A 15,357-nucleotide genomic window follows, 5' to 3' on the forward strand; every position below is an offset into this window, starting at 1 on the left:
GAGTCATGATGATGGTCCACATGGTGGAACGGCAAGACCTAAGCAGATGAGTCAGTGGGTGAGATGGAAGCAAAAGAGGTTGATGGGAGGGCTTATAAAGCTTGCAGGATACAGGAGCAATGCACACACAATAAGTTACTAGTGTTGGTAAATACCCAAGCCTTGTATATTTCTTACCTTGGGCCAGGTGCTGTTCTAAGTGTTTTCATACATTTTCACATTTAATCCTGCAAGTGACCCCTTGAGCAAAAGCCAGCCAGTGACACCTGCATCTCAGGCAGCAGGGCTCCAGAGTCCACAATCTTGAGCTCTGCGAGGTTCTCAGTCATGTGCCAGGAAGGATTCTAGTGTGGAGGACAGCATTGATTTTAAAAATCCAAAACTTCAGCCGTGAAAGAGTTTACAGTTTATTAATGGATGCACAGTGGATGATTTCAAACACTGAGAAGACACCGATCAACAGCCCTGGATGTGGAATAGGAGCACTCTTTTATCCTGGCCTTCAATTGGGGCAGGTGTTCAGTCCAGTGCTGAGAAAACATGTAAACAGAGTAATTTTGGACAATTACCCTGCTTGGATATTTGATTTCTCTTGGCTATCACAAATAATAACAGTGATAATTTTGCTTAAGGATTTTTCTTATTTGATCTACAAATACAAGCACAAATTTCTAATAAAACTCTCTTACAGAAGACAATTACATGTTATACAAAAAAATTGTTCCAGAAAGTCAAAACTTTCTTTTTAATAGCACCACAACTACATGGTTGCTGTATTTCTACATTGTGAGAGCATGAGAAGATGGGATTTTGTGTATGTAAATTTGTTTTCCAAATATTCATGTTTAAATGTTGATTCATATCACTTGTTGGCATATCAAGCATGCTCATTTCTAAATTGCCATAATATATCCAATAAGGTAGAATATTTCTGGAAAGCACAATTACCATACACATATTACTAGAAAATGTGATACCATATTATGCTCTGTTGTCATTACAGTGAGAATATGGCACTATGAGGAGATTTTATCAGTGCAAAATTGCATTATGTTCAAATTTATCCATGTGTTAATTCACATTAAACCCCTTCTATTTCTTCAGATGAATGTAAATTCTAGGATTTGCTGGCCTGTATTTTACCTGGAAATTGGTGCAGATAAGAGGCAAAGAAGTGAGAAGGATTGCTGTCTAGGAGCTTTGAAACGAGTCAAAATTATGTTTCCTGGTAGCTGCTATTCTTTTAAAAAGCCAAGATTTAAGGAGAATAATATAGCAATGTAATTTATTATAAATAGGGATGAGGAAAACCATAACCAACAAAACCCTTGAAAATTGGACTCTTCTTACGAATTATACTAACAATGGGAATCAACATTCCCATCAGAATTTGTAGATTTCAGATACTTCCATCAGGCTTGTTTCTTAATTATCAAGGTTCTTTGAAGAAATTTCCTATTTGAATCCCTCAAAATAATGACTTTGGGGTTTATTTTCACATCAGCTATGGGTGCTGTTTTGACAAAGCCTTAACTGAAAACTTGAGGCCATCAGTATTCCTTTCTCCCCAATACAGTTCACGCAGGCACTCTTTCTTCCCCACCCATCTTGTGCATAACACCTTGATTTTGCTTAGAGTTCCCCTCGTTATCTCGATGTTTATTGGTTGGTTGGTTGGTTTTGTTGAGTTGGTTGGTTTTGTTCCGTTTTCACAGCCTTATTAAGAAGGAAATTTACATTCCATATGATTCACCCACGTAAGCTGTACAATAGAATGCGTAATTCTAGTATATTCACAGAATTATGCATCCATCACTACTACCAATTATAAAACATTCTCACTACCTGGAAAAGAAACATGATACTCAGCCACAGTCCCTCAACCTCTGGATCCCCCACCCTAGTCCTAGGAAACCACTAATCTACTTTCATTCACTATAGATTTGCTAATACTGGACACTTGATATAAATAGAATCACACAATACAAGGCCTTTTGTCACTGGCTTTTTCACTTACATTATCTTTTCAGGGTTTATCCAACATAGCACAGATCTGTATTTTATTTCTTTTCATTGCCAAATCATCTTCCATCCTGAGGCTATACCATGTTTTCTTTATCTATCCTTTCATTATATGCTGAGCATTTGGGCAGTTTCCACTTTCTGGCAATTATGAATATTGCTGCGTATGAACATGCTTGTACAAGTTTTTGTATGGAACTGTGTTTCCTGTCTCTGGACTACACATCTAAGAGTGAGTCATTTCTTTAACCACGTGGGGGACGGCCACAAACACCTGCATACACTGCGGGACTCTCTGTCCCCGGCGTCGGTCCTCACTGACTTTCCTGTTTTAACTTCGTGACAGGTCTTGTGACTCTCTGCTTTATTCTTCTTATCAATATTATCTTGATTATTTTTAACCTTTTACTCCTTGTAAATATTAAAATCTGCTAACATCTATATGAAAAACATTGCTTGGATTTTGGAATTAAATTAATCTATAGATTATTGGGGGTACACTTGAAAGCACTTTAATATTGAGTACTACCCATGGAGGTGGAATATCTTTCTTAAGATAATTTTTAATGCTTTTAAATAAATGTTTGGCACATTTGTGAACAGTTTTGCACATATATCATTAGTTTTATGCCTAGATATTTGACAATATTGTCGCTCATAGAAATAGTATTTTTTAATTATATCTTATGATTGCTGTTTGTTTGCAGAAACACTTGCTAGGCCCTCCAATAAACTGTTACATGGGTACCATGAAAGCAGACTTTCTTGTTTGTCTTCCTTACTTAAATAAATGCATCTATATTTTCTATCAAGACTCTTTTTGTTGTGGGACTTTTATAGTTTTATTTTACGAGGTTAAGAAAGTCTTCTTGTACTAAGAGCTGTCTTTTATTACTTAATAAGTGTCACATGTTATGAAAGCTTCTGAATCAATTGAGATAATCAGATTTTCTCTTTAATCTGTTATTGAGCTGAATAACTTTTCAATGTTTTCTACTACTCATCCATCTTTGCATTAGAGAGCCAAACCAACTTGGAAATGTGCATATCTGTAATATGATGTTGATTTCCCTTCACTAACACTTTGCTTTTGGTTTTGGAATTGCACGTATCATCGAGGTTGTCCTGCCATTTTCTTTTCTACTACTGTCCTGTGGCTTCGGCATCAATATTGCAATGCTCATTAAATTAGGTGAATAAAATGCCCCTTCCTTCTGTTCTGTTTTGTTTTTCCGCTTGTGTGAAATTGGAACTGTGATGTCCTTTGGCTGTGTCCCCACCCAAATCTTGAATTGTAATCCCCATAATCCCCACATGTCATAGGACGATGTGGTGGGAGGTAATTGAATCATAGGGGCGGTTTCCCCCATGCTGTTCTCATGATAGTGAGTAAGTTCTCACGAGATCTGATGGTTTTATAAGCATCTGGGGTTTCCCCTGCTGGCACTCCTCTCTCCTGCCACTGTATGAAGATGTGCCTTCCACCATGATTGTAAGTTTCCTGAGGCTTCCTCAGGCAGGTGGAACTGTGAATCAGTTAAACCTCCTTTCTTTATGAATTACCAGTTTCAGGTATTTCTTCATAGCAGCATGAAAACGGACTCATACAAACTGTCTTTAGAAGCTTGGTAGAAGTCGTCCATGTAATTATCTGAGTGCTAGCACTCACCTGTAAAGTTATCTGGGGCTGGAAAATCCCTGTGGCAATCTTTTAAACTACTAACTCAATTTCCTTGATAAAACTATTCAGACCGCTACGCACTTAATTCACTTTTGGCAAGGTATACTATTTAACAATTTTTCCACTTTTATAAGGTTTATATTTTATCTGGGATTTATAGAGTAATCCATTTTATCTTGGATTACTAAAAACTAACAAAATTTTTCATATTTTCTAATTTTGATATCTCATACAATTGTGATTATCCCAACACGTTATTCTCTAATATTGTCAATTTTGCTTTCTCTTTTTCATCTTAATCAACCTTGCCAAAATCATGCTCCTTTTGCCTATCTTTTTTAAAACATCTGGCTTTATTAATGCCTTGCTTTATCTCTGCTATTGATGAAGCTTCAGGGCCTTTGTCATAACTGTTGCCTTCTTCCAACTTTTATGAGGTTGGGTCTTGCTCTTTTTCTTACATCTGAAGGTGTAAACTTCATTCATTAGCTTTTAACTTTTTTCTGTTCTTATATTTGTTTCTAAAGCGTAAAATTCTCATATAAGTCCTGCTCTACTGGGTCCTCTGAGTTTGGATGTGTTATTTACTTCTATTGCCTTCTGGTGGCGTCAGTGGGCACAGTGAACACGCCCCACCCTCTTGACATGAACATGTGATGTCCTACTGATCACACCCCAGGGTCCCCACTGTGCTTTTTACTTAACTTTTGTGTGGAACGCATAGATTGTATTATAACCATTATATATAATTATAACCATTGGTCTACATGTCTCAAAACTAGAACTAGAATTTCTTAGGAACACAGTTGTGTTTCTCCCATATATGTATTCAGAGATCCTAGGCCAGCATTGTGCTGGCTCAAAGCAGGCACTTAGGAAATGTTCCTGGAATATACATTTACAATGTAAAATGGGTAAGACAAAGTGTACGTTGATGCAGGAGAAATAAGATGTTTGGTTATAAAGGCACAGAAATGTGTATAAACCACTTCGAAATGTATATTTCTTAATTATATTTAACTTGAAAAGATGCACTTTTTTATATTTAGTGCAAAATGTATATTTATTAATTATATTTAACTTTAAAAGAAGCATCCACTAGGATGAACGGAAATTACACCAGCGTTTAAATTCAGCCATCAACCTGGTCCTTCTCACAGCAAAGTCAAAGGTCAGCACATAATGGTTGTGCATTATAATTTCTCAAAAGCAGCCATCTCACAGGGATGCTGTTTGAATTAGCTAATTGATGACTGCCAAGGGCTTTGGCAAGGCAAGGCTCTGCGTAACTGACAATTACTATTATTATCACAGAGACTAAGATGTTCTGCATTGCTCTGTGAACAAAGGGCCAAGAGATGAATTTGCTATAAGATATAATGTAGCTAACAAAAAAGAAGTGTGAAAAGATAGAACACACAGCATCTCAAGTAGCTGAGATTTGTTTAGAAAGTTGTTTCTGCTTTGTGTTCCTGATAAGGACATCAAAACAGGCAAATAATGGACTTTTTAGATACCCACAAAGACATCCCAAAAGATTGCTCATTTCCTTTGTGTTAAAAATGTGAAACTTTGCATGCAGAAAAGAGTTCTCAAGATTGCCAGAGACTGAGCACAAGTGTTCAGAAGTTAAGACAATAAAGGGACATCTGAAAGACACCTGAGACAAGATAGAGAAAAATATCCTGCTTTAAAGGTGTCATATCCAATGTGTGTATTTTCCTGGACCAAGTTTTTTTAAAAAATGGCAAACAGATTATTTCCTTCAATAAATTTGAGACATTCTCACCAGGTGCGGTGGCTCACACCTGTAATCTCAGCACTCTGGGAGTCTGAGGCAGGCAGATCGAAGCCAGGAGATCAAGACCAGCTTAAGTAACATGACAAAACCCCTTCTCTATAAAAGATACAAAAAATTAGCTGTGTGTGGTGGTGCACACCTGTAGTCCCAGCTACTCAGGAGACTGAGGCAGGAAGATTGCTTGAGCCCAGGAGGCTGAGGCTGCAGTGAGCCATCATGGTGCCACTGCACCCTAGCCTGGGTGACAGAGCAAGACCATGTCTCAAAAAGTAAAGGTAAAATAATAAATTTGTGGCATTCTTTCTGTCATCCTGGCAGAGAGGATTGGTTGGTTTGATTTGGTTTTATTTTTTCCCTGGATCATCGGATCATGAGAACATACTCAAGTCTTCAGCCTGAATGAGTGGCTCCATCCCACCTACTGGTGAGGTCAGTTTCTCAGCGCAGCTCATTCCAGCTCGCAGGCCTCACCCTCAGGCCTGTCAGGATCGCTGCAACCTGTCTGAAAGATGAGCTGATGAGCTACTGGCTGGGTTTCCAGTGATACCAAGTTGAGCCCTTTTGTCTGACACCACTGTCTGAAGCAGGGAGAGAGTAGGAGGATGGAGACCAAAATGGGGAATCCAAGGATGGCACAATTAAAAACAAACACTGCGAGGCCACCACGCCCCACCATGCTGGGTCATGGATCAGAGGGTCGGAGAACTGCAGCTGGGACGGTGACATTATTTTTCACGTGAGCTCACATGGAAGGAGCTGAGCATGGCTCCTGGGGGGTCCCGAATCCTGTGCTGTGATGACTCAGGGGAGCTCTCCCTCCTGCCCCAAGCTCCTGAGCCACCCCCACTGAGGACCACTTTACCAGTGTTCTCCTGCAGTGTTTCCGTGGATCCTTTTTACTTTACCGGGCACTAACAGGGATAGGAATGGGAGAGAGAAGAGAGAAGAAACAAAATCCATGACAGAGCCTTCATCAAATTCCGTAATTTCAGAGGCTTCGGGGCTTTCCAAAAGGTTATTGTTGGGGGAGCAACAGCTGATTCCGAGAGCCCAAGCCAAAGCTAATTCTACAGAAGTGTTTGCAGCGATATCGTTGGTCTGATTGGTTCGAGAAAAGGCAAATAAAAAAGGCAACAGTTAAGATCTCCGCTACTAACAACATGGAAACGTCGCTTTCCCACACCCTGAAGCTGTGGCACATTTTCCTCTCGGGGTAGCCAATTAGTAGCATTAATGGGACAGGACTCCGATTAATCATGGCACAAGCCACCCCCTAATGCATTCCATCCATTATTCTCGGCCTTCACTCATCCAGCAGAGTCTTCCAGCTTCCAAGGAAATAATAAAACGGGGCGATCTGAACGCCTCTCATCTCCCTCTTCATCTCATCCACCTCCGGCCGGGTAGTTAAGGAGCCACAAAATGGACAAATGCCAGGGGCTATAAAGGAATTCGAGAAGGATCAGGATAATGGGCAAACTGGCGATGGGATTAATTACAGAATGCACTTACTTTCCCTGGGTGAATTAGCTATAAACCATATGCCTTCTGCCTGCCGCCATGGCCTTCACCTATTTTATCCTCAAAAAGAGATAAGCAGAGAAAATTGCAGCTTTGCAAGAGACATGTGCCCCTTCTTTGGCACTAAGGATCAGCAGGTTGCAATAACACACTCCAGACAGGGCTCCTCAGGCTGCACAGTGCATGTGAATGGCCAGGAGAGCCGACAGAAATGCAGATTCCGAGGCAGTGAGTTGGGGACCGGGCCAGGTGCCACATGTCTGTGGTCTTTTAGCTGCAGCACAAACCAGACTGAAAGTTCTACAGCTTCCAGTACATCCGTACACATACCATGTCTGGAAAATATGTATGGAACGGAGGAAAGAACAGTCATGGAAAGAGAGCCACTGGCGACTTTTACTTCTCTGTGCAGAATCCTGTAGCCCAGCCGAAGACCACGAAGAGGTTCCTGATGAGAATGTGTGGCTCTATCTGCCTGGTCACTGCTGAGCTGACAATGAGGATTCCCATCCAGCACCCAGGGCATGATGACACCACGCTCGCGGAAACGCCCCAGAACTCCTTCTACGTCCGTGGCAAAGGGCAGGGCTCACGTTCCAAAATGACTCTGGATCCAAGGGGGCTTCTGGTTCACTCCAATGCTGATTTGTTCCCTGGGTTCTCACAGCCTGAGTTACGTTCAAGAAGAGTTGGGTGCCCTAACTCCTGCACATGGGGGCTGCTGGGGGCCTTTCTAACCCTTTCATTCTTGTGGTTTCATAGCCCAAAGACATCGGGGATTTCCCATGCTCACTCAGATGAAATACCTACCATTCTTGGGTTTCGGTTTTTTGTTGTTGTTTTTTTGGTTTTTTGGTTTTTTGGTTTTTGTTTTTTGTTTTGAGATGGAGTCTCGCACTTTCGCCCGGGCTGGAGTATAATGGCGCAATCTTGGCTCACTGCAAGCTCTGCCTCCTAGCTTCAAGCGATTCTCCTGCCCCAGCCATCCAAGTAGCTGGGACTACAGATGCCCGCCACCATGCCCAGCTAATTTTTGTATTTTTAGTAGAGACGGGGTTTCACCATATTGGTCAGGCTGGTCTCGATCTCCTCACCTCAGGTGATCTGCCCACCTCGGTCTCCCAAAGTGCTGGGATTATAGGTGTCAGCCACTGTGTCTGGTCCATACTTGGGTTTTAGGTGGATTATTTCGTAGAAGAAAGGTGAAACTATTCTTAGCATTTTATCTACTATAGACAAACTATTATTTTTATGTCTTTTGCAGACCTAATTACCATAGTAAACTCTTTTAATAAGCTTCCTATTATGGAACATATATTTAACCAACAAGTAGGTTATTTAAATAAGTGCCAAATAGATATCTAAGCAAAATCATTCCATACACAGTAAATAAATACATAAACGGGACCCAGTATTAAAAATGCATTTAGCCATTTAAAGCTTTTAACTAGTATTTAAAATAACCGAGAATTCAAGTCCCTGTCTCTAATTTGGCTATTTTTATAAATTTACATCTTTAAGCAAAATAACATTTTCTCCTGCATCGAAAATCACACGTAATGGACAATATTAATCATGTTAATACCACAGCACCGCAGGCTGAAGCAGAAATTCTACCATGCCTTTGAGACAGGCTCTCGGCGCAATCGATTATCGTGTGTGTTTGTACAATGTGTCCCTAATGACAGCACCATCTCTTCGGCCTGAGGTTCTCTTACTCTCCACCACACTTGACACCTTTGAAGGAAGTAGGCTTCAGCCCTGAAGGATGGTGTTCAAGACCCCACACTCCAGGGACCGCATTCAGGCTGGCTGTGGCTGTGGGCACCTTTCTTGGGGCACCAGGGTCCGTGTTTCCCTGAGCTGTCCGGGGTGACCGGCCCCTGAGCTGTCCGGGGTGACTGTCCCCTGAGCTGTCGGGCATGTCTGGCCCCTGAGCTGCCCGGGGGTGACCAGCCCCTGAGCTGTCTGGGGGTGTCCAGCCCCTGAGCTGCCTGGGGTGACCGGCCGACAGCCACTGCTCGGGAGTCCTGCCGTGGACTCACTGCCCATGGCCCCAACCAGCAGACCAGGGTGGAATGAGATGATGGGTATCTCAGCCAGGGACTCTGTTAGAGATTAGAGACCACAAAACCCTTCATTCTCCCCCAGGACCTTCCTGAAGCCCTGTCGCCCCTCTGACAAGACAGCGAATTGTCCTTCTTGGCGCACTCCCTTCAGGAATTCCTCTTCCAAGCTGAGCCTGACTGTCTCCACCTGTGGAGGGGACACAGACTGCACCCCCTGTCTCAGGTTTCCAGGGCTGCTGACTCTGGATCCTAAGAGAATGGGCGAAGACGGCATCTGCTTCTCTGGCACCCTGAGCTGTAAAACAACCCAAATTCTTAAGTTAACAATGTTTCAGAAACTAATGAAATAAAGTGATAATTGGAAAAAAAAAGGCTTATATGAACTCGGAGAGAATTTGTTCTATTGATATTAGCACAGTGCCACCTAATGGAAATGTGAAATTAATGTATAGTCTTGAAAATTTAGAAGATCACAAAACACCCTATCAAGTTATACAGAAAGCACTTTTCCTCCATTTGTGTACTCTTTTTCAAGAAAATAATGATCTGTATGCTTTAAATGTTTACAATTTTAGTTGGACAAAAATATACACAGTCCAGACATTCACAGAATTCTTCTAAGCCACCATGAAAAGATACTCAGAATTTTTATTTTTGTTTTGCTCTTTTGTAAAACACACAAATATAGAACTTGACATTTTTCTCCATGTTTTAAAAATACGGGGCTGGAAGCGGTGGCTCACACCTAGAATCCCAGCACTTTGAGAAGCCAGGGTGGGTGAATCTCCTGAGATCGGAGTTTGAGACCACCCTGGCCAACATGGTAAAGCCTGGTCTCTACTAAAAATACAAAAATTAGCCCGACATGGTGGTGGGTACCTGTAATCCCAACTACTCAGGAGGCTGAGGCCGGAGAATCGCTTGAACCCAGGAGGCAAGGGTTGCAATGAGCCGAGATCATGCCAGTGCACTCCAGCCTGGGCAACAGACCAAAACTGCTTCTCAAAAAAAATAAAAATAAAAATAAATACTATCAATGGGGTACTCTAGTATCTTTAAAACTTTATTTTAAGAAATACCACAATTAGACAGGGCATGGTGGCTCACGCCTGTAATCCCAGCACTTTGGGAGACTGAGGTGGACAGATCACCAAGTCAGGAGATTGAGACCATTCTGGCTAACACAGTGAAACCCCATCTCTACTAAAAATATAAAAAATTCACTGGGCATGGTGGTGGGTTCCTGTAGTCCCAGCTACTAGGGAGGCTGAGGCAGGAGAATGGCATGAACCCGGAAGGTGGAGCTTGCAGTGAACTAAGATCACGCAACTGTACTCCAGCCTGGGTAACAGAGCGAGACACTGTCCAAAAAAAAAAAAAAAAAAAAAAAAAAAAACAGTATCACAATTAATTTAGCATAAAATGGCATAGTTTTAAACTGAGTTTTTATTAGAAGTAGATTTTCAAAGATGTTGCAAAAGATTTAGAATGAATTTAAGGATATCTGTCTTTACCCACGTGTTATATAAATGACGATTCTAGGTGAATGTTGTAAAGATCAAGATCATCTGTCACCAAATCTTTACCAGATTTGACACATCTGTCTTTAATCCATTTTAAACCTTCACATGGCCTAGGTGACTCAGAATAAAATATACAACATTTTATTGCATATTGTGTTATTTGTAATTTTAAGCCATTTCCTTTACATTTCAGCAGATATTTCCTGATCACTTTTGGTGTTTAAGTACCTGTGTGAACATAATTATGTGTTAAAATATCTCTCTATGATATGATCACTCTTTAAGGACAAGAACTCCTTTAATATACCTCAGGTTTTCCCAGGTATGAAAGATTCTATTAATCACTGGAAGAAGAGTGTCCGGCCAAGTGCGCGGCCACTCTCAACTCAGCTTCACACACAAGGCACATTCACGACAAACATTCTACCTAAAGTGTCTCTATTTAGCCTTTCATGACAAATGTTCTATTCAAAGAATATTATTCTATTTAAATATTAAATACATAAATTAGAATATTAAGTATTCTATTTAAAGAAATGTTCTATTTGAATGCTCTATTTAAATAGCACATTCATGGCAAATTTAAGGTATCTTTCTATTTAGCCTTTCTATTACTAGAGTTAAAGAAAAAATATAAAAACATGAAATTCTATTTTGGTATCTAAACCTCTTTATCTGCTTACTCAACACACATCCACATAGAATCACCATGGGCCACCCTGTGCAGATGAGACGAACCCCATAAAAAAATTGAAGAGTAGAAACATTGAAATTGCAACAGAAAAAAAGGAATGATTACTTCAATTGTATCGTTATTAAAAAAAACTTCTGTGACAGCAAACATAAAAGTTTCCCAGGCCAAGATAATCTGCCAGAAACTAAGCAGATGGTACTGAGCTGAATTACTTTGTAGTTACTTCTTCTGAGGCAGGTTGGAGCTCATCACAGTTACCTTAAAGCTCCCCATATTGTCAAAACATAAAAATGAGACGCACATTGTCGGTCGGTAGTAGCAGCCTTGCAGCCTCTGCCAACCTTTAATTAAGAGGCTTTCATGTTAAGAACTTTCTATTCCATGAACAATGGTATCCCATAGCTGTTACATGATGCAGATAAAATGTGCAGAAAGATCATGAGGACAATGTCCACCATTAATTTGCGTAATAAGAGCAGGAGTAAGTAGTTCCTATAACACTAGAATGTTTCTGTAAAATACACGGTTTACGTTCTGAAAATTCTGCCTTTAATCGCAGTTTAGTATGGCCTTCTAGGAAACAGGGCTCCTCATACGAATTTTGAAGAATCTCACAAATTTGAAAAAATAAATAAAAAATACACATTAAGCATAGGAAAAGTTTCACATCTAGGAAAAAGGTAAAAGGTAATTCCAAGATGTTTTTTATTAATACAGCAAAAATTTAAAATGTGCTGTAAGCTCAAGATCTAAATGTGGGAGGAGCGCTATATTGAATAAACTGATAAGAAAGAGACTGTAATGCTCATTCCATTTATTTATTTTGGTTTTTTTTTTTTATGAGATGGAGTCTCCCTCTGTTGCCCAGGCTGGAGTGCAGTGGTGCGATCTCGGCTCACTGCAAACTTTGCCCCCTAGGCTCAAGCAATTCCACTGCCTCAGCCTCCCAAGTAGCTGGGATTACAGGCACATACCACCAGACCCAGCTAATTTTTGTATTTTTGGTAGAGACAGGGTTTCACCATGTTGGCCAGTCTGGTCTCAAACTCCTGGCCTCAAGCAATCTGCCCACCTCAGCCTCTCAAAGTGCTGGGATTACAGGTGTAAGCCACCGTGCCTAGCCTCTAATGTTCGTTTCAGAGAAATAAAATGTAACACCACAAAATTCAAAATCAAGTCTCATCCCCCCCTTGGGGGATGGCGAGAGAAGGACATTTCCCGTTGCAGAACTTGTCCAGAACAATTGGTCAGTTTCAACCTTGCTAGCCTGGTGTAATCGTTTTTAAAGAGTTAGAGAGGCCGTATCTCAACTCGCGTTCATTCTGAAACATCTACCATAGACAAAGCTGTTCAGAGGAGCCACTTAACCTTTTTCACAAAATAGGTCTGATTTTCCAAGTGAGACCTTGGAGGAGAAGGTGGTAACTGGCAGCCATGTGGTCCCACGGGAAGTACCTGTAGAAGAGAGGCTGTCAACCATGAAGACTGGCCATCGGGGTGCCCAATGTCTCTAAGTATTACGATAACACAGACAACAGGCTTGTGGAAAATCTCTAGAAACAAATGTTTTGGTTTTTCAGAAACGGATTTAATAAAAATGTCCCAATTCTATAATTTAGCATGTCATTCATTGCTTTAAACAACAGATAGGTCAATTCTGTGTTTCCTCTAACATAAAATACATGGAAACACACGGGGTAAAATTTGTGTTGTACTTGTGAGCACAGCAGGCTGACTTCTCCATGTGTTCAACAGCACAGCGAATGCCTTCCTTTCCACTTTTATCTTTCTTGTCAGCGCTAATTTATCTCTTCTGCCAGATTTCTCCCAAAATATGACTCTATTCCACTTCTAATCTCCCAAACCCCAACGTTTAATCCCATTACTCTTTGAGTAAAATGTGTTCCTTTCAACTGAATACTCAGTTGTATTTTCATGAGATATTTTCTTGTGTTTTTACCAAGTGTTGCTAACAATTGTGTTGAAAAAAAATCAGTGCCGTATATACTTTAAAGTCAATTCTAGTGGTTGCTTAGTTTTATGTGTTCAAATTTTTTAGATTCCCCAGAATTAGTGTTTGGTTTTAAAACAGAGTTCAGTAGGCCAGAAAAGAGAGATTTTCATGCAAAAATACAACAGATTCAGGAAATCTAACAATATATCTAAATTCTGACTCAATTCAGGCAACGCAGTTACATCGAATGGTGACATAATCAAAGCTAGAGACGCAATGAGGAGTTAGAGAAATGCTGAGCTCTCCAATCTGCTATCACGAGTAATCACTGAGAAAACAGAATGCTCGATTGAAAGATGCTGCGGCTCTGTGACCCTTTCAAAATTATCCAAAGACAGTAAATTAAAGAAGAAATTGCCTTCAGAATGACGGTAGCTCTCACACAAAGAGTCAGGTGTTTTGGCAAAAGCCTGTGGAAACCAGGGATTTCACCCTTTCCTCAGCAAAACTCATGGTCGTCACCACCCCCTTGGCATCAGCCTCAGGACGTGGCTACAATGAATGTCCAGGAAGACCTGGAAGAGCCCAAACCAGGGTTTATTTGTTTATTGTGACAAAATACACTAACACAAAATGTATTGCTTTAATCATTGTAAGTGCACAATTCAGTGGCACTAAGGACATTCACATTGCTGTGCGACCGTCACCAACATCCATCTACAGAACATTTTCATTTTGCAAAACCAAACTCCTACCATTAAACAATAACTCCCCATTCTCCCCACCCCCTGCCCCATGTCACTTCCATTCTGCTTTCTGTCTCTATAAATCCAACGACTCTAGGAACCTAATATAAGTGGGATCATACAGCAGTCATCCATTTGTTCCTTTTGTGACTGACTTGTTTCACTTCACACAATGTCTTCAAGGTTCTGCCCTGTTGTAACAAGGGTCAGAATTTCCTTTTTATATAAGACTGAATAACATCCCATTGTGCCAGGGGATGGTGGCTCATGCCTGTAATTCCAGCACTTTGGGAAGCTGGAGTAGGAGAATCCCTTGAACTCAGGAGCTTAAGACCATCCTGGGCAACATAGTGAGACCCCAACTCTACAAAAAGCAAAAAAATTAGCTAGGCATGGGGGTACACACCTCATGTCCCAGATATTCGAGTTGAGCTGGGAGGGTTGGTTGAACCCAGAAAGTCAAGGCTTTAGTGAGCCATGATGACACCCCTTCACTCCAGCACCTGGGCAACAGAGTGAGACCCTGTGTTTAAAAAAAACTCATTGTATGTACAGACTGTATTTTACTCATGCATTTACCCATCAGTGCACACTGGGCTGTTTCCATGTTTTAGTTATTGTGAATAATGCTACTATGATATTTGATATTTGGTCTGCATCTGTATACCACATGATTATTGTAAGAATCTGGAAGCATGACATCACGTACACACGCATTAATCCCAGAAATACTTCCAATCAAACCCTTGAATCCTTGGGATTCTGAGAGGGAACAGGTAAAAGGAGAAGAAGATACCTAATGCACATTGCAAGCTGGGCGTGATTGTGAAGATATCTAATGCACATTGAAAGCTGGGTGTGATTGTGAAAATATCTAATGCACATTGAAAGCTGGGTGTGATTGTGAAGATATCTAAGGCACATTGCGAGCTGGGTGTGATTGTGAAGATATCTAACGCATGGCTTCTCTTCCTGCCATAATCTTTGCAAAGGCGGTTTCGTGGGTAAGGGTGAAAATATTATAAGCTTTAGGGACAATTAACTACTTATGGTACACCTCCTCCAGAACCTCACTGCAGTAGCACCAAGCTTTACGTACCAAGACAGGAGGGTGGGTTTTTCACAGGCTGATCAGATGAATTCCTGCTGCAGTGAGGGTCCAAAAAGGACGTGAGTCTCTCTCCTCAAGAAGTTTGCAACCTGGATGAGGGGTAAATCGTGCCAGATATGATGGTGGGATGTGCAGTCCGAGGACATCTGACTCAGATAAGAAGGACTTCCTGGAGGAGGTGATGTTTTCGAGCTGGGTCCCGAAGGATGAGAAGGAGTTACCCAGAGAAAGAGTA

This window comes from Macaca thibetana, chromosome 8 (genome assembly GCF_024542745.1).
Source record: "Macaca thibetana thibetana isolate TM-01 chromosome 8, ASM2454274v1, whole genome shotgun sequence".
Taxonomy (NCBI): domain Eukaryota; kingdom Metazoa; phylum Chordata; class Mammalia; order Primates; family Cercopithecidae; genus Macaca; species Macaca thibetana.